Source organism: Ambystoma mexicanum, chromosome 6p (assembly GCF_040938575.1).
Source record: "Ambystoma mexicanum isolate Mex_15411 chromosome 6p, UKY_AmexF1_1, whole genome shotgun sequence".
NCBI lineage: Eukaryota > Metazoa > Chordata > Amphibia > Caudata > Ambystomatidae > Ambystoma > Ambystoma mexicanum.
In genome coordinates, this window is record NC_090935.1 from 1,463,573,325 (window position 1) to 1,463,600,169 (window position 26,845).

At 45.1% G+C, this 26,845-nt stretch overlaps 1 protein-coding gene across 7 annotated transcripts in view; it reads right to left on the reverse strand.

Annotated features, from left to right (window-relative positions):
• The window catches only part of SLC4A4 (solute carrier family 4 member 4), a 1,258,962-nt gene that overhangs the window by 329,230 nt on the left and 902,887 nt on the right, over window positions 1–26,845 (reverse strand). The window lies entirely within an intron of this gene.

Sequence of the window (26,845 nt, forward strand, 5' to 3'; positions counted from 1 at the left end):
GAAATTGGCTCACATTTAAATGACCGTTGTTTGATTGGGGACTTATAACGCCTTTCCAACACAAGCCACTGAAACTCCTAACGCTTTTCAAATTCTGAATCTGATGCCAAACCCGTTCCTACATAATAGCTGCAGAAAAACCCCACCCTTGTCAGATGCTCGCCAAAAGTATTGCATTGTACCCTTCCCTCTCTCTGTGATTCAAATGCTGATGCATTCCAATGCGGGCTAAAGTGCATAATACAGGAGCACAATCGAGGAATTAACCAGTTTCTCATCACTCATCTCTACGCGTGTATCAAATCTCTGGGATCCTTCATCAATAGTGGCTCACCTTTGAGCTATCCTTCAAAATCCTCATACCACTTTCTTCAGCTTATTTAAAGGACACGCATCTGCATATTTCATAGCCAGACACACTTAACTCTCATAAAAGTCATCACATCTCCATAAGGTGATTTTTATTTAATGCTAGCAAAAAGTACCCGTTCTCCAAACGGCTTCTCTGGACAGACATGAAAACACTCCCAGCAATTGTTTAAAATAGTATTCTATTAGGAGGAATGTTATTTCAAATCATATATGTATTTATCATGCTTTGGATTGTGTAACCATATAAACATGAGACTTATCGAGTGTATATTTGTTTGACTTGCTTTGTAGAATACATTGAAAACACTTGCCCCTGATGAAGAGTCAAACTCGAAACGAGTTGGGCTAACTGCACAATACATATTTGTATTTTGTGAATTATCGAATGGTCATTTGGATTATTATCGTGGAAATTATTGATTGCTTAAACGCATTCAAGTGTCTGTAAATTGTATTTAAATAGTAACGTGTCAAGTAGTGACCCTGGTTTCAGGATAGCCTACTTGTGCATTGTGTATCTAAAAAATGTTGGCTATTACCCCCAGGCCATAGACAGTGTGCAGGGGACGTGAGTTCCCTAACAGGGAACTTTAGTTCTAGGTGTGTGGCTGGCTGACATACCCCAGAGCAGACATGCAGGGGAGGCGAGAGTTGGTGTGCTGCTGCATACTGGGACCTACTGCGGTCTCTCCCCACCCGTTGCCTCACCCAGGAGTGGTGCAGTTCGCTGCGGTGCATTGCACTGCAAATGTCTCAGGAACCGTGCAGTCTAGGGTTGAGGACCGGTCCTTCTATGACCACATTGGTGTTTTGCCGATTTCAGGCAACCGTCTCATGTGTGAAGTCCAGACGAAGGGGTGGGCTGTCCAAATGTTATGTAAGCAGTAATGTCTGGAGGGTCCTAACAGGTACCTATGCAAAATGTAGTGCACATTGCTGAAACGGTGTGGAATTGTTTACGGGACAACGCTTGGCCAAGTCAAAAGCCCACAAATTTAGAGTTCTGCTGAAATCCAGGGAAAGGGGTGGGCTGTACAAATGTCATGCAGCCAGTAATGTCCGGAGGGTCCAAACAATTAATTATACTAAATGTGGTGCAGATTGGTGAAACGGTGCAGAATTGTATACGGAACAGCACTTCGCCAAGCCACAAACCCACACATTTTCACTTTTATAAATATAGATGATACAACTGCCAAACGATGGTCCATTCCTGAAAAACCGATTGCATTTTTGATTTCAAATGATGTCCTCAATCTTTTCAATATAATTCTTTACACAGAATTATTTAAAAAGTACACATTTTCATCAGAGCTCATATGTAAAAAATGCAGGAAACACAATAATAAAATACAAATCAAAACTTCATATTGAAAATAAATGAACACAAGGTCAGAATCTGCTCAACATTGTTTCATGAATTGCGAGAGTACGTGCCCGTCCTGAAGCTGTAAAAGGAATCCTCCTCCCAAGGGCCAGTGTAGCAGACCAAGAGTGATCTTATGTTTTTTCAGTCTATATTGGCACCTGTCTCTGGGGCTTCATCTAACTACCCAGGCTCTTGCCAGGGGTGTGCAAGGGATTACTACTAAACCTGGCTGACAACATGTTAAAATGAGGAATGAGTTCAGACAAGTAAGCTGCATTTTTGTTGCGCCTCCCTATTCTTGAGCATTTGATCCTCATGTAGCACATCCATTGAGTGTTCGTCCTCCAGTACCAATTTTTTTCTAGGAGTATATGAGAGTTTTTTCAAAGGACTACAAGGACAGGACATTAGGGGCAGTGGCACACACAAAATGTGGGGGCCTCCACGCAAGCCATGCTCCCCCCCAGCTCCTTAAGAAATCATGTGCCACGCCAGACTCCAGCACAGCCTGGACCACCACACATGCCTAATGCCCATGAGGGTCATGCTGCTGCAGGAGCACACCCGCGCTATAGTAGGTGAGAGAGCCGGGTACATATTTATATCAAAGCTTAAATCGTTCACCCAGCGTATACATTTTGCACCCAACTGTACTGTTGTTGATTTTCTTTTTATTGGGGGCAGGGGGTGTAAATATGTGCCATAAGTATGCAAGAGCATAGTGAGGTAGCCAGAACCAACAAAAAGGGTTTCAGTGAGGGTTCTCCCACAGAGAACATATTTTGACTAATGGGTTAAAATGCTGCATTATACAGCACACTTTATGTGAAAAATTGGGGAAAAAGCCAGATAGTTTGCAATCAGTTTTGTAGAGTAACCTATGAACAAATCCCAAAGTTGCAAGTTACAACAGTGCACAGGAGCATTTTCTAATGAATCTGCATGGCTTATCCAACTATATATGTCAGCAAATCAACAACAAATTCAGATATATAGATACAAAGTCACATGAACACGTTGCCTGGAAGGGGGCTGGTGTAAGGTGGGCTAAAGGAAGGGACTGCCTTTTGCAAGCCCATTATTTACATGAGGAGGAGGAGACCAGAATATGGGAAACTGAGAAGACGCAGGGGCACAATAGGCAGCTAATTACAGATTCATCTTGTACCATACGATGTTTGCCAACTTCGAAATGGGCATGAAGACCACAGGAAGAGCATGTGAAATAGAGAACAGGGCCTCCCTTTGGCAGAGGATTTGCTTGTACCCGGCAATTTCACAAATCATTAATCACAGGCTGACTGGGGAGGTGATTGGGTCAGGTTTTGGGGCATAGTTTCTACGCTTCCCAGGGGACCTGTCACCCACTCAAACAAAACGCCCTCCACAAAAAAAACAGACTGGAATAAGAGGTGCCATGCCAACCTCCTGACTGCATCAGTCCACCACTGAACTGAGTATATCCTTCTCACAAACCTGCCACCGCCCAGCACACAGCCACAGCCTACATCTTGCCACTTGGGCACCCAGTCAGAGCACTGACCCTCAGGTTATTGAATCTAAACTACTCTTGACAGCAGCTTATATTCAGAAACAAAACAGCCCTTATTTCATCAAAGCAAGTGGACTGAAGTGCAACATCATTTCTTTGATCATCTTCCTAAACAAATAAATGTGCCCATATTTACAATTGGCCCCCACCGGGAACACTGAGCAATTGATGCACGTCATGAGCTACCGAAACAAATGGTACTACTCTTCGGCCCGCCATCATATACCTTTAGTAGAATGACCTGGAGGCTTCACCTGCCAGGTCTGGGGCGTGCTCTGTCGAGTTGGGCAACCTGGCACAGGCCAGATCCCAATATGGGCCCAGGTTACAGAAAGTGAGCAAACCGAAAATATGCCCTCGGTTTTCTTGCTTAACAGAAAGGGCCCAGTACACTCACGTGCAGCTGGCAATCGAGAGTGCCTTTCTTGACAGGGTATAGCTACATTACAAGGTCCACCATCTTATTAGGTAAAACTCGTGTACTCGTGAACAAATACAGCTGGAAGATGGAGTGTTCAACAACATGCCTTAAACAAGCACATTGGGGTGGCCGTGTTCTCTGTGCTGCCCTTTCTTGTTTTAAGTCTGGTTTATCTACTTGTCTACTGCTAGGTTATCGCTCCCTAAATGATATACTGTGTATGCCCATGGGAACCCCAAGGCAACGCGCTAAACAGCTCCCGCGGGGCCTTGCTCCACAGTCGGCAGAGGGGCGTCGGCCAAGCCTAACTTTTGCAGAGCATAGGAACATCCCTTGAAAGGTAGGGTCATGGATGCGCGTCCATTTGCAACACCAAATATGAACACTTCATGGTGATACAGTGAGACACATGTCAGTCTTGTCTGAGTCCTGCAACTGCCCCTGGTCAGGGCGGCTGCCTGTTGGATGCATCTGTCTGATCTACACTTTGTGCAGTCCTCTTATCCTGTTCCAGGACTGGCAAGGCTGCATGAAAGTGAACGATTGCCAATGGCAGGGGGCAGGGACCAATGGTGCCATGGGGTCAGTGCCTCTGAGGCCTGCGGTAGGTCTGGAAAGCTGCTAAACCAGTATCCTTTGCCCACAACTATTGTCTCTGATCTAAACGAGCTGAGTCCTTTCTATTCTACACAAGTACATCCAGGGTCAGACTGGGCCATAAAATTGTCTTGGGCACCAATAAAAAAGTGTCCCACCGTTGCAAATGGCTATTCATTCCTTTGTGACACTGTTTGAATAGTACCCAAGGGGGAGTTTTTTATTAAAATGTGATGCAAATTGTGCATTTTGAAGAATATTCAGCAACACTGGTCAAAACTATTAACCGCATAGTGAAGTAATTCATCAAACTGGCCCACATTGACCAAAAGAGTGGCGCACTTTGAGCAGAAAAACTGGACCACCCCAGCATTTTGCATTTTTGGTTCGGCCATGGGTCTATTACCCTATAGGCCAGTCCGAGCCTGAGTACACCACTTCACCTGTTCTCAAAAGAGACACACATTTATATGATAAAATGCAACGAGTGGAAAACGGCACCCCAGAATTGGTAAAGGCATCTGGATATATGCCGGCACAGGCTTTCAAGTTGCATTGTTACATTTTTTTCTGTACAAGAATCTTTCTACAAATTTTTCTATAGAAGGAAGTGGCTTTGTAAGACTGTCTCGCTAAAAAAATTCCACTATCTAGACATAGACAATTAGACAATGTAAGTCTTCAAAAGCTCTGGATCACTCCTTCATTTAAACCCAAAACCCAAAGGGTCAGATGTTCCTCCTTCCACCCCGGTTCCCATTGACGAGAGGTGAGGTTCCTGGGGTGCGGTCTTATTCACCATCTGCAGCATCAACCTTCATCCCTTTGCAAACATCATCCATGCCTCTAGATTGAACATTTGCATTGACACCAATGATACCCAGATCCTGCTTTGTCTAAACCCTAGTAACAGAGATCCCCTCCTGGCACCTTGTCGCAAATCTGTGAATGCCTGAATGTGCCAAAATGGCTGCAATAAACACTCTCAGGACCTGAAATCCTTCTCCTTGGGAAAGACCCTATCCTATAGAATATGGCTTTCATACCCTGCCAGAAGGGTGGACATGGCTGTTAATGGCCCGCCAGCCCAAGCTAAGGCAGGCCCGAGCAAAGGGATGCGCTCCATTAAAGGCCATGTCCATCCGACTGGCAGGGCATGAAATCCATTTGCACCCCGGGGGTTCGTCTGGGGTGTGCATGGCTTTCAGAATTTTTTCATCAGGAGATCTGCAGTGCTAGCGCAGCTGATCTCCCGATGAAAAACCGAGAAAAAAACAAAAACCAACAAAGAAAATGCCAAGCATATCGAAAACGGATTAAGTTCCTTTTCAATGTCTATGGCGGCGGCCAGCAGTGAGGAGCTTCTGGAACGCAGGGTTCCACAGGTAAGTGGGGGGGGTGCGGAAGCAACAGGGATAAACTCCCTGTTGGCTCCATGTAATGAAAAAAGGGAAGGAAAAAAAGCACCACCCAGGGAAGAGCCTCGGGTGGCTGGGACAGTGGGCGGGGATTGTATATTCTCACCCACTGTTCCAGCCACCTGATTGGCTGAGTGCAATTCCTCGGGTGCAAACGAGTATCTCTGCCTTCAGCCATCATGTCTTGGCCTCTCTTCCACCCCAGCCAATCTATCAAAGGGCTGGACTTTTTCAGCAAACCCTGTCCTTTGCTGCACAATAGAGCTCCACCAGCAGATCCAAATCAAGCACCTCCACAGTATGTTGTCCTTTCTCGACAGCGATAAAGTCAATGCCATAAGCACCTCAATCTCCTCTCGCCTAGACTACGGCAACAGCTTCTATCTGGATCTCCAATCCGGCCAAATTCAACAGCTCCGTTAGGTCCAAAATGCAGTGGCCGGACACTGTCTTCACTCCAACCACAGAGAACATATATCTGCTGCCTCATCTTCCCTTCATTGGCTCCCAGTATCAAAGAGAATGAAATTCAAGGATGGCTACAGCACTCTGTAGACTTGGTCCAGTCTTCCCATCTACAATTTCGCCAGTAGTACCTCTGCATCCCACTCATGCTGAACTTCTACGGAATCCAAAAATCAGCATAAAGGCCAAAAAGCCTTTTGCTACCTGGGGCAAAACTGTGCAACTCCCTGCCCATTGCACTCTTTCATGAACGTAATCTAACGAGATTCAGGAGAGTACTCAAAACCTGGTGTGGGCAAAGCCAATCTCCTTCCTGGGTCTCTTGCTGTTCTGCGGATCCTTTCATCCTAAGCTTGCACTCTTGGGCCACCTTTGGCACCTTGCCCGTAACAAGCCTAATAAACACATAACTAATTTGGGCACAGAAGTTGGAAGATCATGCACGGTGCTGCATTAAGCGTTCTGCAACAGAAGTGCATTGGACTGTTTAACTTCCCAAGGGGAAAATACATGCATTGCCCAGTTTAATGTGCAGAAAACAAGGTAAGAAAACAAGGTAAGCAGCAGCACACCAGCATACTTCAAAGGACAAAAAGTCAAATGGACTTGTGTGATCTGAAAGGATAGTGCTTTTGCAAAGAGAGTGCAATTGTTCGCTCTGAGTGCAGCCTGCAGAGTACAGAAGTGCAGTTATGCAGTCTGAGATTGATTGGATCAACATTTTAAAACCCCATAGGTTTTCACCGGGACCAGTATATATTATTTATTTTATGTTTTTATTGTGCATTCAGCTTTAAAACTAGTTAAAACTTTACACAAATCCATCAGCTCAAAAATAAAAGAAAAAGACAATACAAACTTGTCATTTCAATTAAAACCATCATCATCGATTATTGCACAATTACATAACATTATTTTTAAAAACAGCAGAAGTTAATCATATTAAAATACAATTAGAAAAGTTTATCAAGAATTATTAATTTTCTTGCATGACAGCTCTAACAGATGTTTCTCTCCCATGCTACATGTGCTTCTAAAGATAAAAGACCCAAGTCATGTCTAATTAAACTGATAGGTATGGCCTGAGAAAGTCTTAATACCCTCTTCCAAATTAGGTCTTCTAGATGACAAAAGTCTTCCTTCAGTAGACTATGATGGATCTAAGTACCATAGATGAACATGGTTAACATTTTTGATTTATAATATTTCAAAAGGGGTATTATGGAAAACTTGCCATATTTATAGTAAAACATTTTCATTGGTGCCACTGCTTTAGATGCCTTTAAGAAGAAACCTTCCATTACTGCTTTCTTGATGGCGTGCTGTAAATGTCAAAACCTAGGTACCTCATGTTAACAACTTTGACCACTCGCTCCCCCGTAACCAAACTTTCTTTTTCTTTATACCTTTCCCTGCTGTCAGGGTTATTAGCTGTGTTTTTGTGTGTTTATTGTCAATTCATTTTCTTCACAATATAAATTAAGAGCGTTCAGCAATCTTTGTATGCCCACCCTAGTGCAGTCCAGCAAAATGATGTCATCTGCATATGTGATCCAGAAAATATTTGTACCCAACACTTTAGGGGCAATGAAGGAAGATTGCTGGAGGCATTCACCCAGGTGCGCCATGTATGTGTTAAATAAAAATGGTGCACGGATACAGCATTGATGGAGGCCGTTGTTGGTAATTATCCTCCCTGAAAGGAGACCTTCCTGGTTTAGTCTATGCCTAATAAACGAATGGTCATGCAGACGGATCAGCAGTGCCAACAGTCCCTTCGGGAGTCCCCAATCCTCAAGTTCTTTCTAAAGAATGTCCCTATTTACATGTTCAAAGGCTAGGGATAAGTCAACCGATACCACATAGACCTCCTTATATACTCCCTCCTAAACCAAGCGTTGGAAGTGATTTATCACCCATCCCGCCAGGTTAGTACCTACATCAGGCCAAAAACCCAATTGGTTGGGCCTAAGAATATCATTTGTTCTGGCCCATTCTTCCAAAGATGAGAGTAATACTGCTCCAAATATTTTGGGGTCCGAGTCCAGAAGGGCAACTGGTCTGTAATTTTCCAGAGCCTCCCTGTCTCCTTTCTTATAAATAGGGACTATATGTGCTTCCTTCCAGGATCCAGGTGTGCATTTCGTTTGAATAATTGACTGGAAGTAGCTATGTAAAATATTTGCCCAAAGTTCAGGGGGCGCCTTCATCACTTTATTACAGAGCCCATTCGGTCCGGGCGCCAAGGAATTGCTTCTACTCCGAATTATCGATTCAATTCCTTCTGCAGACAATGCCAGAGTCCAGTCTACTGATTCTAAACAATCCCAACTCCTCAGGGTGTCTGCTGGTAGGTTATACAAATGGAAAAAGTGAGAGGACCAAGCCTGCTCAGTCGAAGAACTTCTTGTTAAAGAGCCTCCACAATGAGATGCAGTAGAGAAGATATGACTTACCTGTTCCTGTCGAGTGAAGGCCCTGGGGTGCTGTGACGGGGATCGCGAGCAGGTTTCCCTCCACCGCGCCAGATGATTATTCGGAGACCACAATGTTAAAGCATTGCATGCCGCGCAGGAATCCCACCAGTATTCAGCCCTCAGACTCTCTAAACAGAACGATAAGTGGTCTGAAGCCGGGAAGGATCTCTCACAGGATGAGCAACCGGCGAACCCGCTCAGAGCCGATATAGGCCAGGGAGAAAGGCACTGGAGGCTGGTGTTGAATTGAGGAGCAGCGGCGCTGGGTCCAGCGATGCAGTACGGTTCAGCAGTATTGATGGCTTGCTGGGAATGGCAGGCAATGTTGGGTCAGTGGTGCTGATAGACTTGGCATCCTTGGGTGCAGTGAAGCAGAGACTGGCCTTTGGTAGAGAGCAGGCTTGGCTACCTCAACACAGCGTTGGGGTACTGAATGGTGTTGGCAGAGCTTGAAGAATCTGTGGACCAGGCAGCAGTGTCAAGTTGGGGATGCTAGAAGACTGAACAGTCTCATAAGGAGAGACAGCGGAGCTTTGGCTTCAAGTGAAAGTGGCAGAATGCGGCAGCCGTTGGACGTCGAGGTTGGAGAGGACTCCAGCAATTTCTATGCAGCAGATTGGACCACCCAAAAGGTGTCCAAACCAGTCTTTATGCAGTTTGGAGATGCAAAGAGAGGTGTCACTTGCTTGGCTCTGTGGTTGCAGGGAGTTCTAATCCAGGGGCCCTAGGACAAGGTCCGTCATTCTGCACTCCCTCTCAAGTATATTGGTGTGCAACTACAGGAAATCCTTCACCTCCAGTGAACAGGAGGCTGGACATGGTAAGATTAGCATTTGGAATTTTCTGTTGGCCACTTTGTTGGAATTTACTTTGTAAACTAAGGTGTCCTCCAAGGGATAAGGGCTCTTAAACTGCAGTTAAGAACGTTCTCATTTGGACATTCCTCTTTATGGGTGTGGAACACCTTAGTATGGCCCTCATTACGGGGTAGCTGGTAAAATCCGCTGGTAGGCAGCGGGTTACCGGTAACCCTGTAACACTGTTACCACTGCCTGACATCCTGGCGCTACCGGGATATCACAGGGGGCGGCGGTACAGTTATTTCCAATGCCCATGGAGTTGCATAGGACTCCATGGGAATGGGAAACCTGAAGCACAGGCACCGTTAGTAACAGTGCCAGTGCTTCAGTGAAAAGCCTGCTGGTAGGGGCCTGAACTCCTGGCAGGTCAGGCCTGTCGGGGAGACCGTGCCCCTACCGGCAGACTCGTGGTTTGTCGGTCCGGAGAGGGTGCTGGTACTTTGCTAGCAGCACCTTTATTTCCAGACTGCCAACCTTATAATGAGGCCCTATGTGTTTTCCCATCCCTGACACTTTTTGCTTTAGGACCGTTCTTATTAGTTATAGATGTTTCCCTAGTTCCTATAGGCCTTCGGTCCAACCCTTTCTTTATCAGAATACATTTTGTGAAACTCACTTATATTGTATCATAAGTGTCATTGCTCTGTGCGGAAATGTGGCGGGAAGCCACCGGCAGGGAAGACGTTGTGGGTACAGGGACAAGACCAAAATATCGAGGGGCGGAGATGAAGGAGTCAGCCTTCTTAGATCAGTAAATCAGGCTTGATTCTGGTTCTCCTGATTAGCTGGCGCCTTCTCCTGGTTTCTCAAGTTAATTTGAGCGCCAAGAAAGATAATGTGATTGGATTAAAAGTGTCGTATGCTGACACTCGAGCAGCGGGCCAGAGAACTGAAAATACTCAATGACAACACAATTTGCCCTAGCTATTTAATATTGGGCTCAAAGCAGGTTCAAGAGGTTTGAGAATTGCTTGAAAGGTACCCGAGTTGTGTTTTATAAAATACAAAATGTACAAATATTTTCAGATAGTATTTAGTGTGTGTGTGAGATCAAGTGTTTCCATGGGCTTTCCGGTGCTGAAAGCTTCGTTTCCCACAAACAGCGAGTGAAGCACCCTTTAGTTAGGTTGACCCTCCGTCCCGGGGGCCCTGGGAGTTTTTTCATTTTAGAAACCCTGTCCGGGGTTTGCATGGTTGGGCGACTATGGTAATTAAAATTGGAATTATTTTCCACAACACGTTCAGAATGTTGGAGTTGGAGGATTGGCTCGAACCTCCAACCTTTCAGGTAAGAGTCACAACACTTACTGACTGTGCTACAGAGACTGGCTTGGAAACAATCGTACAGCGAGCCATGTAACATCAGTTGTAGCAAACGCTTGTTTTGAATTAACATGCCAAGATTCCCAGACAAAACTGCACAAATGAGATCATATACAGTTTATAAAAAGGAGAAGTGCTGGAACTATGATTGGGTGGTGGTTGTGGGTGCGTGTTGGGGGCGGTAATTGGTGGGCTGTGATGTGGTAGTCCCTCTTTTATGTTGTTGGTCATCCCGGTTTTTCGTTTTGGAAATCTGGTCACCCTACCTTTAGTACAAGCCTGCAAGGTGTGCTTACAAGAAGAAAGAGAAAGCCCTTACACACCTACACACGGTAGGTAGATACTTGGAATACGACAGCTTCGTGAAAAAGCATGAAAACAAAATACACAGTACAGTAATGCTCAACCTGGTAACTGCATAGCAACTGAAACTCCTACTGCTTGTCTTCGCCGGCCCTTCTCCTGAGAGAAAAACATGAATCACGTTTGTAGCCAAATTGCGAACAGGAAGGCCTGTGTTCGTCTCGGGAAGGGCACTGCCCACCCCTTCTGAGATTTACCCATGGCAAAGAGTGTGAGAATGCCAAGTAAGGCAATCACTAGAAACAATTCTGCGCACAACGAGAGGGGTTTGGGGGTTTATCTGACAAAACTATCTTTCAAAGTAGCCCCTCGGTTGGAAATCCGGCTTTGTAAACTGAAAGGCACAGCCTGGTCCCTGGCAAAGCACAGCGAGGTGAAGGAGGCACGGCGAGAAAGGCTTCATCAGCATGCAGAGCGGGCCAGCGACCACAAGCTCTTCCAACGTTTCCAGGAGAAGAAATGACCAGCGCTAACCTTGCTGCACTGCAGCCTTTTAGCTTCCAGGGACATCTATCACAGCATAAGAGATGTGTCCCTGTGCTGGGAACCGCAGCACTGTGCAGAAAAAACTGGAATAATATCCGCTTCCGGTTTTTCGCTTCTAATGCCATCTTTAGAGTTTCAGTGTGCCCCACGGTGGATACTAAGTGAAAACCATGACAGAACTGTTCATGGAGTTTTGGTGCAGCAGGAAAATCGAAATTATTCCCCACAATGACACTGGGCCTCATTACAAGTGTGGCGGTCCGGAAACAAGGGTGTTGGCCAGCTTACCGGTAGGTAGCCTTGTTTCTGGACTGCCGTACTACGAGTCTGCCTGCCGGGCACATCGGCCCAGGTAGGCAGAGTTGTTACGGAAGCACCGGCACCGTTAGCAACGGTGCCAGTGCTTCTGCCCCCCACTTCCATAGAGTCCTATGGGAGTGGGGACTTACGAAATCCAGCGCCTGACTTCCCGCGCCGCCACGGTGGCACCAGGAAGTCAGGAGCTGGATTCAGTGCTACAGGGTTGGCAGCAACCCGCCGGTCGCACCAGCAGGTTACAACCAACCTCGGAATGAGGCCCACTGAATCAGTAGGTTTCTTAATGGGCGCAATTCAAAGTGCATACCTGTCCGGAAGGATTCCAGAAGACTCTGAAAACACTCATGCTAGGAGTTGTGAAAGCTCTCTTTCAGCTTCTCGGGGTGGCACTAGCTAAAGGAGGGAGTAGGCACAAGACTTGGCATTCAAAAGAATTATCAGATGTGTACTCTATGGACCTTGATTTACAAAGCGTTTTCCAATGGGATTTTCCCATTGAAACCCCTCTTATTTTAAAAAACATGTTTTGCTAGTGTCACACTGTTAAAATAGAAAACTGCCAAATTAACCAGAAATGGGCTTCAGAAAAGGCTACCTTTTTGGTCAGAATAAAGTGTATACCTGGTTGCTTTGGCATCACTATAAACGTCATACTGCCACCCAGATTTGTGAAAGTCAACCAACTGGCATGCTTCTGGCTGGCATCTATGACCCTGAAGGAAGGGTCAAATCACAGGTTACTGGATACCACTTCCTCCATAACAAAATGGGCTAGGGCAAGAAGAGGACGGGTCAGAGCAGTACAGGGTACGGAAGAGTAGGGACAGAGTAGCTTCCCCAGAAGCAGACACATGTGCCTCATGGACTCAGTCCACAGCCATTGGTGGCGGAGCAGGATAACTCAGGAAAATCATTGGGCCTCATTACAAGCATGGCGGTCCGGGAACTACGGTAGTGGTAAGCATGCCGGTACTGTAGTTCCCGGGACCCATACTACGTGCTCTGCTCGCGGGTGCCGTTTCAACCGCCAGGTTTTTCCTGGCGGGTGTAACGGCACCCGCGAGCAGAGCACGTCAGATGCACCGGCACAACTCTGTATGTGCCGGTGCATCCTACCTACCCATCCCCATTCAGCCCTATAGGGCAGAATGGGGATCGGGAGGCCCTTGATTCCGGCACCCGCAAATGGGCAGTTACCGGGTCCGCCGAGCACGGCATGACCCGGTTCTTGCCCATTCGCGGGTGCCGGAAAAAATGCAACTCCGGCGGCAGACGTGCTCTTAACAAGGGCATGGCTACCATCAGAGTTCTAATGAGGCCCTTTGTCTCCCTGGCAACAAGCATCAAGAGAAGTGACCTTTATATTGCAACCCCAGAAGTCTATGTATACCATGCGATTTCCATTCCTGACCTCTACAAGAAATGCCATGAGGCCTTGTATAGTGCATCTCTGCCATTTCTGCAGCCTTTTTGCGTCTAACCCTGCTAGAAAAGAGGAAGAATACTTGTTAGTGAGCTAGAGGGAGGGGCAGGTGCGATATCCAAGGTATTGATGAGTGCAGGTCAAAAGTACCCAAGTACTGAGTGCTGGTATGGTCCTAACTGGTTGGATGGTTACACTTGGGTATGCATTTGATCTGAAGAGGAACCAACAAGATCTGATAAGTCACAGAACCGCAAATCTGGGTTAGTCTCTGGCTTGGGGTGGAGGATGTGTGATGGAGTTTAAGATGTGAGCTTTGGCACAGCCCTGTCTAGGTACATTTGGTATTTGGAGGCATGAAGTTGGGTTGTGCCAGCTGGTACATGTGTGTTGTGTAAGGTGAAAAAAGATGTATAAATGAGTGGGGTCGATTGAAAGGAGTGGAGCAGACAACCTGGGGGGTGGGTAGCATAAGTGCAGTGGGGCAAATGCTTGGAACAGCATCCCAGTGGGGCACAATCAACGAGCAAAGACAAAGGGGAGGGGCGTACATGTAGTGGGGCACAGCCGAGAAGCAAAATTAGAGTGGGCACAACCTCAGAAATGGCATATGTACAAAATCAGTGTAGGGCATAACCTAGGAACACACTCACAGTGGGTGGCATACACGTAGTGGGACAAAACCTAGGAGCAAAATCATTAAGGGGCATACATGCAAGGGGGGACAACATAGGAGCAACATCAAAGTGGGGCGCAACCTAACAAGAAACCTAGGCACACAACAAAATCACAGTGGGGCACATCAATGCAAAGGGGTACAAAATAAATGCCAAAATATGGTTGCAATGTGGAAGAATTGGAACCCATTATCTGTAAATGCAGCCGGGGAACTAATTGTCTCGCCACAGTTACTCCACGTGATGTGCATGTTTGACTCATTTGGACCTAGGTGTTAGAGGCACGAGTATTTGGTAAATTGTAAACAATAGCCATGCTTCAGCTCCTCTTTTAACAGAGGAATCCCTTTTCTGTGAACTATCAAAAACGCATTTGATGTGAATAAATTAATGAATCTGTGGTGCTATACATGCCAGCTCATTCATTCACTCACGTTCTCACTCACCCATTCACTCACACTGCCCCTCATTCAGTTGGTCTTTTCTTCATTAACTCATTCTGACCTCATTCTTTTACTCCTTCAATCATTCATTCACTGCTTCACTCAATAAAATCCAAGACTACACTCACTCAATTATTCCCTCATTCCTTGTCTCACTCATAATACAATGAAGTGCTTTGAAGCACTTCACCTGTGTATAAGCGATTTACAAATACACAATTACAATAACAGTGCATTGCTCCTGTCACAATGAGTAGTTTTGTGTTTTTGTATTATATCTCACAGCATTCATGCAGCAGTGATGTCCAAGTGGCAAGCTTTGGAACGATTGCTTTATGCAAAGTTGCAAACGCACGTTGTTGTATACATCAGATGAATTGCTCAGATTCTTTGCTATCACAAAACGACGGCACACCTAAATCGCTGCTCCTGCTACTCTTGCCTTTCATTGTGAGCATGATCAGTTTGTGTTAAACTGTACACACTCTTTGGCCACATATTATTGATTATTTGACCATGCGTTCTCCCAATCCATGTCACTTGACAATCACCCGTCTGCTTTCCAAGAGCATCGAACTGGTGTGTATGGTGCTGAATAGTTAGTGAGGATGTGTAGCTCAGTCTTGCGCTGGGTGCCTGAATGATTTAGAGACTTCATTGTCACAGTACCTGCCACAGCAAGGGCATACTCCTCAAGCCACCTTTGCATCAAACATTGATCTGACAAGGTTTATCATACTGTGTTGATGGTTACTGTGTCCTGAAAGTTTACTTAAAAAAGAAACTATTAATACCCAGAATCTAGTCTCCCTACATTTTGTGTGATAGCAAGATAAAGGAAAGCAGACGGCGTGCCAATAGAAAACAGTGTTAATGAACAAGTGATAAAATACAAAGTAGCTAGTATGGTATTAACACAAACAGGACTCTTCTGTGCCAGAGAAACTATTGTGACGTTAGCAGTATAAAACTGTTTTTAAGCATAAATATACAAATGCAAAAATACAAGGTAGCCAGTATACCTTTGAGTCAAACAAAACAAAACACTAATCTTTAATGTCAGAACAACATCTATGCCAAAAAAGCGCCTGTGCCAACACATGTTTCAAGCACTGAGCCTTCGTCAGGGCAAGTGATTAGACACAAACAAAGTGTTATGAAGAACTGTTCGGACAGTAGAGAATCCTTCTGGATCGATAGACTCAGTGCATTAACCCAAGAGGGTATGAATGATGACATCCATTTTTCATGTTTTCTGTAATATTCCAAATATATCTTTGTGAAAGAAAGTCTTATGCCTAATTGATTTCAGTTAGTACAGTGTGAAATGTTCTTTACACATGTGGTCACAATTTGTTGGGATACTGTTGCCCTAAGATATTATATTAAGAGCAAGAGTTTATCTTTCACAAATGTGACCTGGCAATTACATTATGCTGTTTGTGACATTCTTTAAAAGGTTGTCACTAGATTATGTATAATACATTAAGAATAAGGGTCTGTCATTCACATATGTGGCCTGGTAGTTTACATCTAATTAGGAGCACGGTTACTTTATGATATTTATGACATTCTTCCAATAGTTGTTACTATACTACATATGGTACCAAGTACAAAGTGTGTATTTATCATCATCTCATTTTGCTGTTGCCAAGAGGGAATATTTTGTTACATAGAATCTTATGATCCAGAAATTCTTTTTGTTTTAATTTAGTTGCCATTTTTTCTAGATGTCGTGTCATGGCTATTCTTGAATAATGTGGAACAATGGGTTCCCAATTGTACACAACCTTACATTTCAGTTTTACCCATATATATTTACATTTCATGCACATTTTTTGAGGTTTCGGTTGAGGTTTAGACATCTCTCATGTATGGTTGTTTTAATCTCCAGGATGTTTGCTTATTTATCAGGCTCTTAAGCCTGATCTATGAAATCATCAAATTCACATGATGACCTCATAGTATGATGTCACCACGTGACGCGTGCTACGTGGGTAGCCTGGTATTTAAGATTGCATAGATAGCAGGGAGGCTTTCCAAGTGGCTACAAGCCACATATCTATGTCTGGGCAGGAACACATCCAATTGGTACATAGAGGCACAGCTTCGTCTTTGGGACATTGGAGATTTTACTGAAAAATACATGCTGATCTCATTACCTTTATTTGTGGGTTTCATCAGTGTGTGGGACAAGCGGATATTGAAGGATTTTCTCTAGCTGCCAGGTATTACATTGACATAAAAATGTGGTGAACGCATATGTTGTTGCACATACTTTCATTTCAGAACAGGTGATCATGCCATGTTCTTTCTGGAGAGGAGCGCCAGCTACCTTTTTTTGAAATATTTGCAAGGAACTTGGGGTTGGTCACCCTAGGTTACCTGGGGGCAACCAGACGTGGATTCCTTGCTCACTGTGCTCACAGAGGCGCAGCTTCACCTCACTGATGAGGCCCAACAAGGCTGAAACAAGTGTATGGCGTTGCTGTTGGTACTCTTGTTCAGAGAGGAATTTCCATAGCACTTCGGTGCTGGACTGCCCATGTGGGTGGGACAAAGACTGATATGCAAATGGGTATTTCCCCATCTGTGAAAGGTACAGTGAGCAAAAAGCGTGTGCTGCAAACTCTCATTTCAGAACAGGTTATCATGCCATGTCCTTTCTGGAGAGGAGCGCCAGCTACCTTTTTTTGAAACATACTTTATATTATCTAGCTGCATTACATTTTTCTGTTTTAGGAATTCTGTTTTTATTGATTTTTATTCTTTGTGACACACGTTTGGTGATTTGAGGACAAGTGCTTTTGGATATAGGTACATTTATTTATGTTTAGTTAGGTGTGCATAACTACTAGCTGAAATACCCGTTCTCCGAGCGGGTTCTGTAGACAGACATGATAACACTCTCATCAATTGTTGAAAATGATTGATCCTGTAGGTCGCTGTCCCACCTCTGGCGTGGTGCAGTTTGTTGCGGTGCAAATATATCACAAAGCGTGTATCCTAGGGCCTTGTTTTGTTCTTTGTGTCGGGACGGGTTGGGAAACAACATTTTTTGTTTCCCTTCCCGGTGAACATGGTTTGCGGCTTCTTCGGCAGGCCCCATCTCAAAAAATACTCTGGAAAAGTAATTTCACCTGATGCAGCAAAAATGTGGAAACTTCTGCAATGCTACTTGCCTTCGCCTTTGCCTCTCAGGTCCATTCCCCTTTCAAACATTTTTTGTTTCCCTTCCCGGTGAACATGGTTTATGGTTTCATCAGCAGACCACAAACCCACAAACAAATGATGTGAACTTTTGTCGAAATCTGCGAATTGGGTGGGGTGTCCACATGTCATGTAGCCAGTAATGCCAGAAGGGTCCTAATATGTAACTAAGCAAAATTTGGTACAGATTGGTGAAACGATGTGGAATTGTTTAAGGAACAACGCTTCACCAAGCCACAAACTCACCAACAAATTTTGACTTGTGCTGACACCCACAAATCCCATCACAAACGCATAGACACATTTTGACTTTTATATATATATCTCGATACATGGGTTGGAATTTCGATTTTTGATTGTAGTCATGCTTGTTTTTTTTACACTTCTTGTGATTATTTTTGCAGATTTGGTCCTGAAGACAGACTTTGGTCCGAAATGCATTGGTCTAATTATGTTACTCACATCACATGTGGATCTGGTTGCCTCATTGTTTGCACTGTGTTGGTCTTGCAATTAAAATATTGAATCACCATATTATGAGTTACAAAGAATATTTTGTGTGTTGGCATAATTGAGTCTTTAGGTCAATGACCTTAGGGTGAGCACACAGTGCCAGTAGGTCTCTCTTGGTTTATCTATTCTTCTCTGAAACGAACCTGGGCCATCAACTATCCATTCGTGAGGTTGACAACAAGCATGCTTTGATCACCAGCATCTGCAGCTACAAACCCAAGCAACACTGTCAACTCCGTGGGCAATACGTGGACTATTTTTAGGAATTAGATTTTACTGACATATGTGCGAAGGAGTTGGTAAGCAAATCTATTTTGAGGAAAAGGTGTGCAGACTGACTTTTAATGCCCTTACATCATGATTTTGGTAGGGAATGTGGCAAAGAACAGAGTGTTCGTTTTTACACTACCCCCTTTTTTTCTTCTCGTTTGATAAATGTAGAAACTGCGCGCTGTGCCAGCCAAAAATTGCAATCAGTTACCAGAAATCTGCTGGGAAGGTCAGTGGGAGGGGGTAACATTCCCACTGCAAGACGATCTGCAGAGGGTCACATAGTACGAACATGGTTGGGGTTTCCTTGCACATCCAATGGGATCCATTCCCAGCAAATGAGGAGCTGGCCCTTTGACATTTCAATGTCTCTTTCTTTCCATCCAGACTCGGAAAGTGTATTTGAACCACCCACTGGTCTCTCATATCTCTGTGTCCCCAGAACACCAGACCTGCTCGCTATAAGCCCAGGGAGGCAGCAACTGAACTGCCCATGGTCATTCAGTAGAAACCAGTCGCAAGACAGGGCATCAGCAGCAGTCTAATACCACAAGGAGAAGCTTTTCTTTAAAAGTAGAGTCTATGATATAATTTCAGTTATGTTGTATTAATTGTCATTTAACACCATTATAACCTTAAAACGGATAGGGAGCCAGCTTTCTCCCTGTGGTCCGTTATGGGCTAGAGAGAAGTGGCTGACCTGGTATCCGCATGCCTGACATTTGGCAAGGCCTGACTTTTCTCTTTGGTTGTGCATGGAAAAAACACACTTATAGGCTTACAGTCTGCCTTCTATTTCTCTGCTTGAACGGGGTTACCGAAAGGTAACCAAGAGAGCAATCACACACTGGCTGATGCTCTGTGACTCTCCACTCGTACACCGTTTCCCATACCCCAAGGCCCTTTGGGAATGTTCATTCTGTGAGGAGGCCTCAGAGTGTACACACGTTATATTTATCATGGCAAACTATGGCATTTAAAGAGTGACGTGTCACAATCGAAAATGGAAACGTGGATTATTAAAGGACGTACAACCCACACAATACCCATTCTCCTGCGTCCATGCAATCTGACTGAAGGAGCCCGATTGCGTGCAGGCTGTTCATCTGGATACTGACGGTTCACTGCACACAACGATGAGTGTCAAAGGAACCTGAGCAAACCCTGGGCTACCGTGCCTTTCCCTGCTGCATGTGGAGAACCGGGAGTGATCTCCATCATGCACGCATGTGTATAGCAGAGGTCTGCAGCGGTTTCATCCATGACAACAATGGTGAGTGTTACTCCACATGAGCCTCAAAGACAACTTTCCATCAAACACCAGCCCCAGTTTGTGCATTGTCTCCTTCATAGATACTATAGTTCTACCAACATCTCCCTCTTCCCCCGCCCAAGAACAATAGTTTTGTGCTCAAAACAGTGAAGCATCATTGCAAGCCTTTCCATGCTACCAGCACCTTCACATCCTTACAATGGCTTCCATGAGTTTTCTTTTTGCATGCCTCAATCTTCCATCCCCATCTAAATTCTATCCAACATCCACAGCTCTCCTTTAAGCTTCCCTCTTCTACGCCCTCTTCTTCCTCTCTCATGCCTGACTGCCTGACTGCTATTCAGGCATGATGCTCTGCTAATGATCTCTGCCTTAATGCCAGTAAGACAGAGATCCTTTTCATTGGGACGCCTGCTCCCTGTTTCCCCTCTACTCTGTGGCCACAGCCCTCACAGCCTCTTGTGAGGCAAATAATCTCTGGGTCACCATCGACTCCTTTCTCTCTCCTTTTCCCCTCACACCATGGACCTTGCCAAGAAGACCAACGTTCAGCTCCACCTCCTCAGAGGCATTCTCCCTGTCCTCACCTTTCCCCAGAAGCTCAATATCTCCAGAGCTCTGATCCTCTCCAGGCTGGACTACTGCAACAGTCTCTTCCTCAATCTGCTTCTTTCCTTCCTTTGCCCTCTTCAACTAATCCAGAACAGGACTGCAAGACTTATCCTTGGCCTCAAGCTCAGGAACCGCATCTCTCCAGCCCTAAAATCTCTCTACTGGCTCTGGTGGCTACAGGGATCAAATGCAAGACCCTCTGCATCACCCACAAGGCTTTCTTGGGCCTGGGACCCTGCTACATCCAACCTTCTCTCCTTAAATACCTCCTTGCTAGTGTTGTTCATCCTCTAGCTCCAACTCTATGCTGATCAGTTGTTTTTCCAAGCAGAGAGTGGGGGGTAGATCTCTTTCTCTGGCAGGAGCCTCCCTCTGGAACAGCCTCCCTGCCCCACTCAGACTTGAGCCAGATCGCCTTAAATTCTGGAAGCTTTTCAAGACTTTCCTTTTCTCCTCCCCCTTCCCTCTCCCCCTCCAATGCTAATGTCCCCCTGCTGCTGCGACTGGTGCCTAGTCCCTTATGAGACTTACAGAGGCCAGGCCCCCCTCAACCAGTCTACCCCAGCACACCAAACCAGCACTTGCCCTTGGGCACCCTTCCCAGTTCAGCCTGATTCTGGGCCACCGTATCCCTGCACTAGTTGACCCTGGATAAGCGCCTACAACCCGAATGACACTCCTTAATCCATCAGTGGTGAATAATTTGATCCACTTAAAACTCTACGTCTCTGACGGTCTAAAAGAACTCAATCACAGAGAATTATCCACGCTGAGCCAAACTTTCACATAAGCATTCAGCTTTACTAAACAAGGTCCTAGTACCACTAGGTTTTGGAAAATTGAACGCCATGCCTGTCTCAATTTCTCTAGGTCACAAAGTGAGATTCGTGGTTTTATTTGTTCAGTTATTACATCAGAAGGAAATAAAAATATGAGTGCAGATATCCAGCAGGTCTGACAAGGTTGATGGGAGACTAAAGATACAATGCATTAGAAAAAGATCCTGGAAAAGCCTGGGACCACATTAGGGTTTCACGAATTAAGGTCACAGAGGTTATTGGCAGAGGACAATTATCAGCAACTGCCGGGTTGAAGGTTGTAATGAAGATTGCGGACATGAGAGCAGGGAATAGAGCATTTGGGTTACGTGCTGTGAGAAGAATAATGAAAAATGCGACCAGGCCCCGGTGCACTCGGGGCTGGTGAAACAATGAGGGGTCTGAGGGTGGAGAGGAAGGTGACTGGGTTTTTGTGAGGTGGTGGCGGTTAACCATGAATACATTATTAAAACACTGTCACTAATCTAGATGGCTCTGTTATGCACTAAGAACCAACATGCCTGTTGAGGGACTGATAACAATATTTTGTATTCTTACATAGTGCTTGATTTGGCATTCCTCGCACTGTAGTATCAAATGTTGCTATTAATCAATTTTGTGAGACTTAACTTGTCATCCTGGAAGGACAAAGGGCTGCATCGACCCTGCAGCTGGATTTGAATTTGCAAAGCGCAGGCTGTCCCTGGTAATGGAACAAGCACCTGACCTGTGAGCTTTCCACAGCAGTGGCTATGAATTTTGGGAAAGTGAAAGGCTTATGAGTGGCCAAGTCAAGGCCTTTAAGAGTTGGATGGGGTAATGCGTGGAACATAAACCCTTTCCCAGACTGGAGCACATTTTCTCTGTCATAAACTGGTACCATATATCTTGCACCATTACCCTATGCTTCCTGTAGCTTTCCAAAGAACCTGGGTAGGGAAAGCTCTCGTACTTGGCACGAGCAGGAGTGTTGACTACCTGTTCCTCAGATGAAATCTGAAAGCGATTCTCATCTCGCAATGCGGCCTATTATTTGTTCTGTCGTCCGTAATCTACAGGCAGGCAGCAACAGTGATAAGAGATTATTGCAATGGAAATAGTCATCATTTCTAAAGCCCCAGAACATACAAGCAATGAGAAGGCTCAGGAATCAAACAGAGCAGGGTCGGCTTCCTGGTCAGGGCATAACTTAACTGGACAGTAAGTGAGAGGCAGATTTCAAACATGTTTAGCATCATTAGCGGGTGTGGTGATGAAAGAGGTGAGCTGCATTGCACTGTCAGAGTAGACTACTAAACTGTGGGTGAAGGATTATAATGATATATAATGATAATGATAGGATGATAATGTCTGGGGAAGTAAGATGGAGGAAGAGTTGTTTTGGTGCTGTGGAAAAGAAAGGGAGAAGAAGAATAGTAGCCGGATTGAGATGAAAGTAGCCCAGGACCTTCTAGTGCCACGTAGGCGAGTAGCAGATGGGGATGTGTGGATAGGCTAGAAGAACATGTCATAATCCAGAGCTGGTCAGGGAAGTACAATGCAGAGATGGCGAGGTGCTGTATACCGGAATTCTCCAACAGAAAAAGCCACTCCATGCTTTCATATCTGCACACCATAGATTTAAACACAGCAGATCGAAACTGGAATGATTTACATCGCTCTGTTGTCATACAAACCTAGCTTGATTGCAGCTCTGGACGACCGAAGATGGGGACCCCTGTTTTACTTAGCAGAGGAGGGAACAAAGACTGGAGCCACGAGGGTGGGGGTTGAACACGGGTGGGTAGGTGGTGGAAGCGGTCCAGAAACACCAGGTTATCAGGGAGGTTTTGGTGTGAAGGGTTGGGGAAAGCCAGCAGAGAGTGGGGACCAGAGATGACTAAGACAGGCAGCTTGCACGGGCACACGTTGCAGTTCCTGGTCTCAAAGGAGGCTAAGATGGCGAGGATGAGGAGAACAGAGGGGAAGCTATAATAAGCGATGGAAATGACATTCAAAACATTCATGATGGCTGTTTCTTTGGCAACCATTCCGTGACACCTTGTTTACAGGAGGTGAATAGATTGGTGGCGAAGAGACAGCAGGTGAGTCAATTGCAGCCACTCGTCTTTGGAGTCTGAGAGAAATATAGAAAGACTGTGAGGGTTGAATGGCGTGAAAAGATTCAGAGAGGGTTTTTTTGAGTACAGGAAATACTACTATGGTTTTGAAGCAGGCAAAGTAGAATAAAGTAGTTGAATGGTAGAGCGAAGTGGTGGGAAACCAGGGAGGCAGGATTTTGGTCAGCTGAACGGCAAATGGATCAATTGGGCCACAGGAACATCTGGCTGGTGGATAATAGTGAGTATTCAACAGAATGGGTACTCCCAATTTTTTGATATGGGGTTTCAACGGTACCGAGAGAGTGCATTGTATGAACCATAAGGCCGAAACATATGTCGACTCTATATTAGGAACTCAGTATTTTATTTTTCCTATCTCTCAGTTTCACAACAAGCTGTCAATAAAGGGTAGTGTGGAGAACATGTCTTCAGATACCCCAGATTGTTCTTTAAATCAATTACTGAGTGGTGGTAAATAGGTATACTGAATCAACATCTTACAACCGCTCTAAAACACTTTGCTACAAGTATGTACACGTAAGGGACCAGCGATCTGGTTCCTAACTTGGTCATTAACAATGTGTGCATGAATTTTTTCTGGTTATTTTGTTTTCACTTTTATTCATCATGATAGGTTTGGTGTCACTACACCAGTTAGATTGTAAGTGGTTAGCACAGATTTTGGTACTTTTAGTAAGTAATGTGTAGGACTTTGTGTTAGTCCTTTTTTTACGTTGTTGCATAAGATGCACATAAATAAATGAATACATTTTTTATAAATTGATTAAAATTGTGGTATGATCAATCTTTGATTTATCAGGATTACCTTGGTATTCAGCCTGTAAGTGCCTCAGGGACTAAAGGAGGGGGTAGTTATCCTATCATTTTTTGGCTGGTGGAGATTAGTGCCTGTTTCTCTTGGTTGATGGGGCAGAAGGAAGAGATAGTGGAGGCAAAGGGGCTAAGGGCGTGGTAGGCTTAAGTGGGAGTTTCATATAATTCTGCTTTTTTTAATTAAGAATCACGAACTGCGAAGCCAATCATGAACTGCGAAGGAGATGTGACACAGGGATAAGCAGGGACTTGTTTCTCACAGGATTCATAAGAGTAAGAAGACATTCGTGCCTTGATGTCACTGAGGCGGTTATACAGATGTCAGACATCAGCCGGGGCTTACACCTGCAGATGAACTTGAGTGGCGTCCACTTACTGGCGCATGGGGGATGCCTGAGCTTGTTACCTTCTCTCCCAGCTGCTCCATGGAGATGTTAAACAGCATATGTCAGACGATGGAACCCTAATGCGCTCCACAAGACAGGGTAAGGCCAGGAGGAACCCACCTGGACAAACGGAGACCGTTCAGCTTTGAATAATGAAAAACGCTTCAGGATTAAACCCTCCATCCCATGCAGATGGGAACACTGGACCAAAATGCTCAACGGTCCACCATTTTAAAAGCGGTAGTGAGATCAACAAGGACTATCAAATGGCACCCATAATATCTGGCAACCTTGTAGCGTAGTCCTTGGCCTACAGGGTTTCAGTGTAAGGTGGGGCACGAAAACCAGATTGCATGAAGAAACTACACTGTGTGCAGTAACATCATTCTGTAAGGTGTTTCAGCACACCTTCCAAGGAGCTTGCTGAAAAAAGGAGGGAAGTGGTGCGGTAGCCAGATCACAAGGGTACAAAAGTAGCATTCTTAAGCAAAGAGAGCACCTGACAGCTTTCTTTTTATGCTTTTTTTAGAGTGCATTTCCTAGTGTTGACCGAAGAAGACTTTGAGCCGTTTTAGAAGAAGTGGAGGTCCCTGTAGCTGGCATTATTAGAAGCAATCCAATATCTATACACGGACAAGCAGCCAAGATTTGTTTCAGACAGGGTGGTGAGTGCAGCAAGCCTTTTCCAGTGAGGGGGGTTGGAACGCAGGGCGGGCTAATGCCCCACTCTTATTTCTATTGCATTTAAACCAGAGGTTTATGTATCAAACATAAAATGTCTAGTCTTGGGGCGACAAATCACTGCTATGTGGCTGAACCTTTTGAGCGTCTGTGACAGGACATTGTGTGGGAAAGAGGGTGGAGAAATGAGGGATTGTGATTGTGCAGTTGGTGGCACTGATGGCCTGCCTCACCTCTTGCTGTCCTGGACAGGGTACACCACCCAAACATGGATGTAGGTGGAGAGAGAAGGCAATGGACATGATTATAAGTCCACAGGATGACGATATAAAGTATATATTAGTAAAACATGACGGTCGAGGGTATTAAAGTGAGCCAATGTTTTGAGGTTTGCTGAAAGGGGGTTGGTCGAAGTTCCAAGTAATACTAGCATTTATGTTGTGTTTTAAGCTAGAGGTTGCATAACCTGAACGTTTATTTATTAGGGTATTCAGATCAGATACTTTCCCTAAATTATTTGTCATGTTGAACAAGGTTTTAGTAAAATCATTGTGTTTGGGCATGAAGTTTTACTTTTATTGAACTATATGTTCTTTTGGTTGTATTTTAAAGGCAGAAACCAAATGACAGTTATGAATGAAATGGAGTAGGAGTAGGGTTGATGGGTGCCAGGGCTCTGGAAATATTAGCCACATTTGTTTCTGGCAGGAGGAGGAGGAGAATGCAGGGAGCAGCGCATGCAGAACTCATTAAAAGGTATACATGGGGCATTCCGGGTGAAGAGGGCGCTTCAGGCAGCACTTGGCGGCCTGGAAAAGCTGACTGAGGTGACTAACAGTAGGGGCGCTTCTCATTCTGAAGGCCCTTAGAGTCGCGTGAAAGAAGGCGGCTAAAGTGTGAGCTATGTTTCCTCCATTTCACTCCCCTCATCCTGGTGATCTTGAGGAAATCTGGAGGACCATTCCTTGGCGAAAGGTGCGAGCGCGAGAGAATATCGCGCTGCGGAGAGCGAGAGAGAAGGAAGCCAGCGGGGAAGGGACCCTTTCAGGCGTTGGCACCGTTGCAGTCGAGATACTAGACAGCTCACCAATCAAAAGAGCAGCTGACACATTTCGGGAAGTGAATGCGAGAGCCAGCAGGACATTCCAGTTTGCTCACAGCTGGCAAAAAGAAATAAAAAAACGGACAAATATCGTAAAATGATCAGAAATGTCCATCCAAAGAGGCGCCGCCACCTGAATTACATTCAATTTCAAAAGGATCTGGTTCAGAGTGTTCCCGTCCACACGAGTCGGCTTAGTGATAGCCTAAGGTCACCATGACTGAGGGCAGCAGCCAAATGTGGATTCAAATCAGCCAGAAATATGTTAACGCTGTGAGAAGAAGGATTCTGCACACAAAATAAGCTGTGTCTCGAGAGGTGAGGATTGTATATGGGGGACACTATAAAAAGGATAAAAATGAACTAAAAATGTTGAACAAAGAGCAGTAAAAAAACAGGTAAAGGGCAGAAGAACGGTGGCGTCAACAATTGCCACTTAGCCGGGAGGATAGCGCAGGGGCAAGTGTCTTCTTTTGGAAC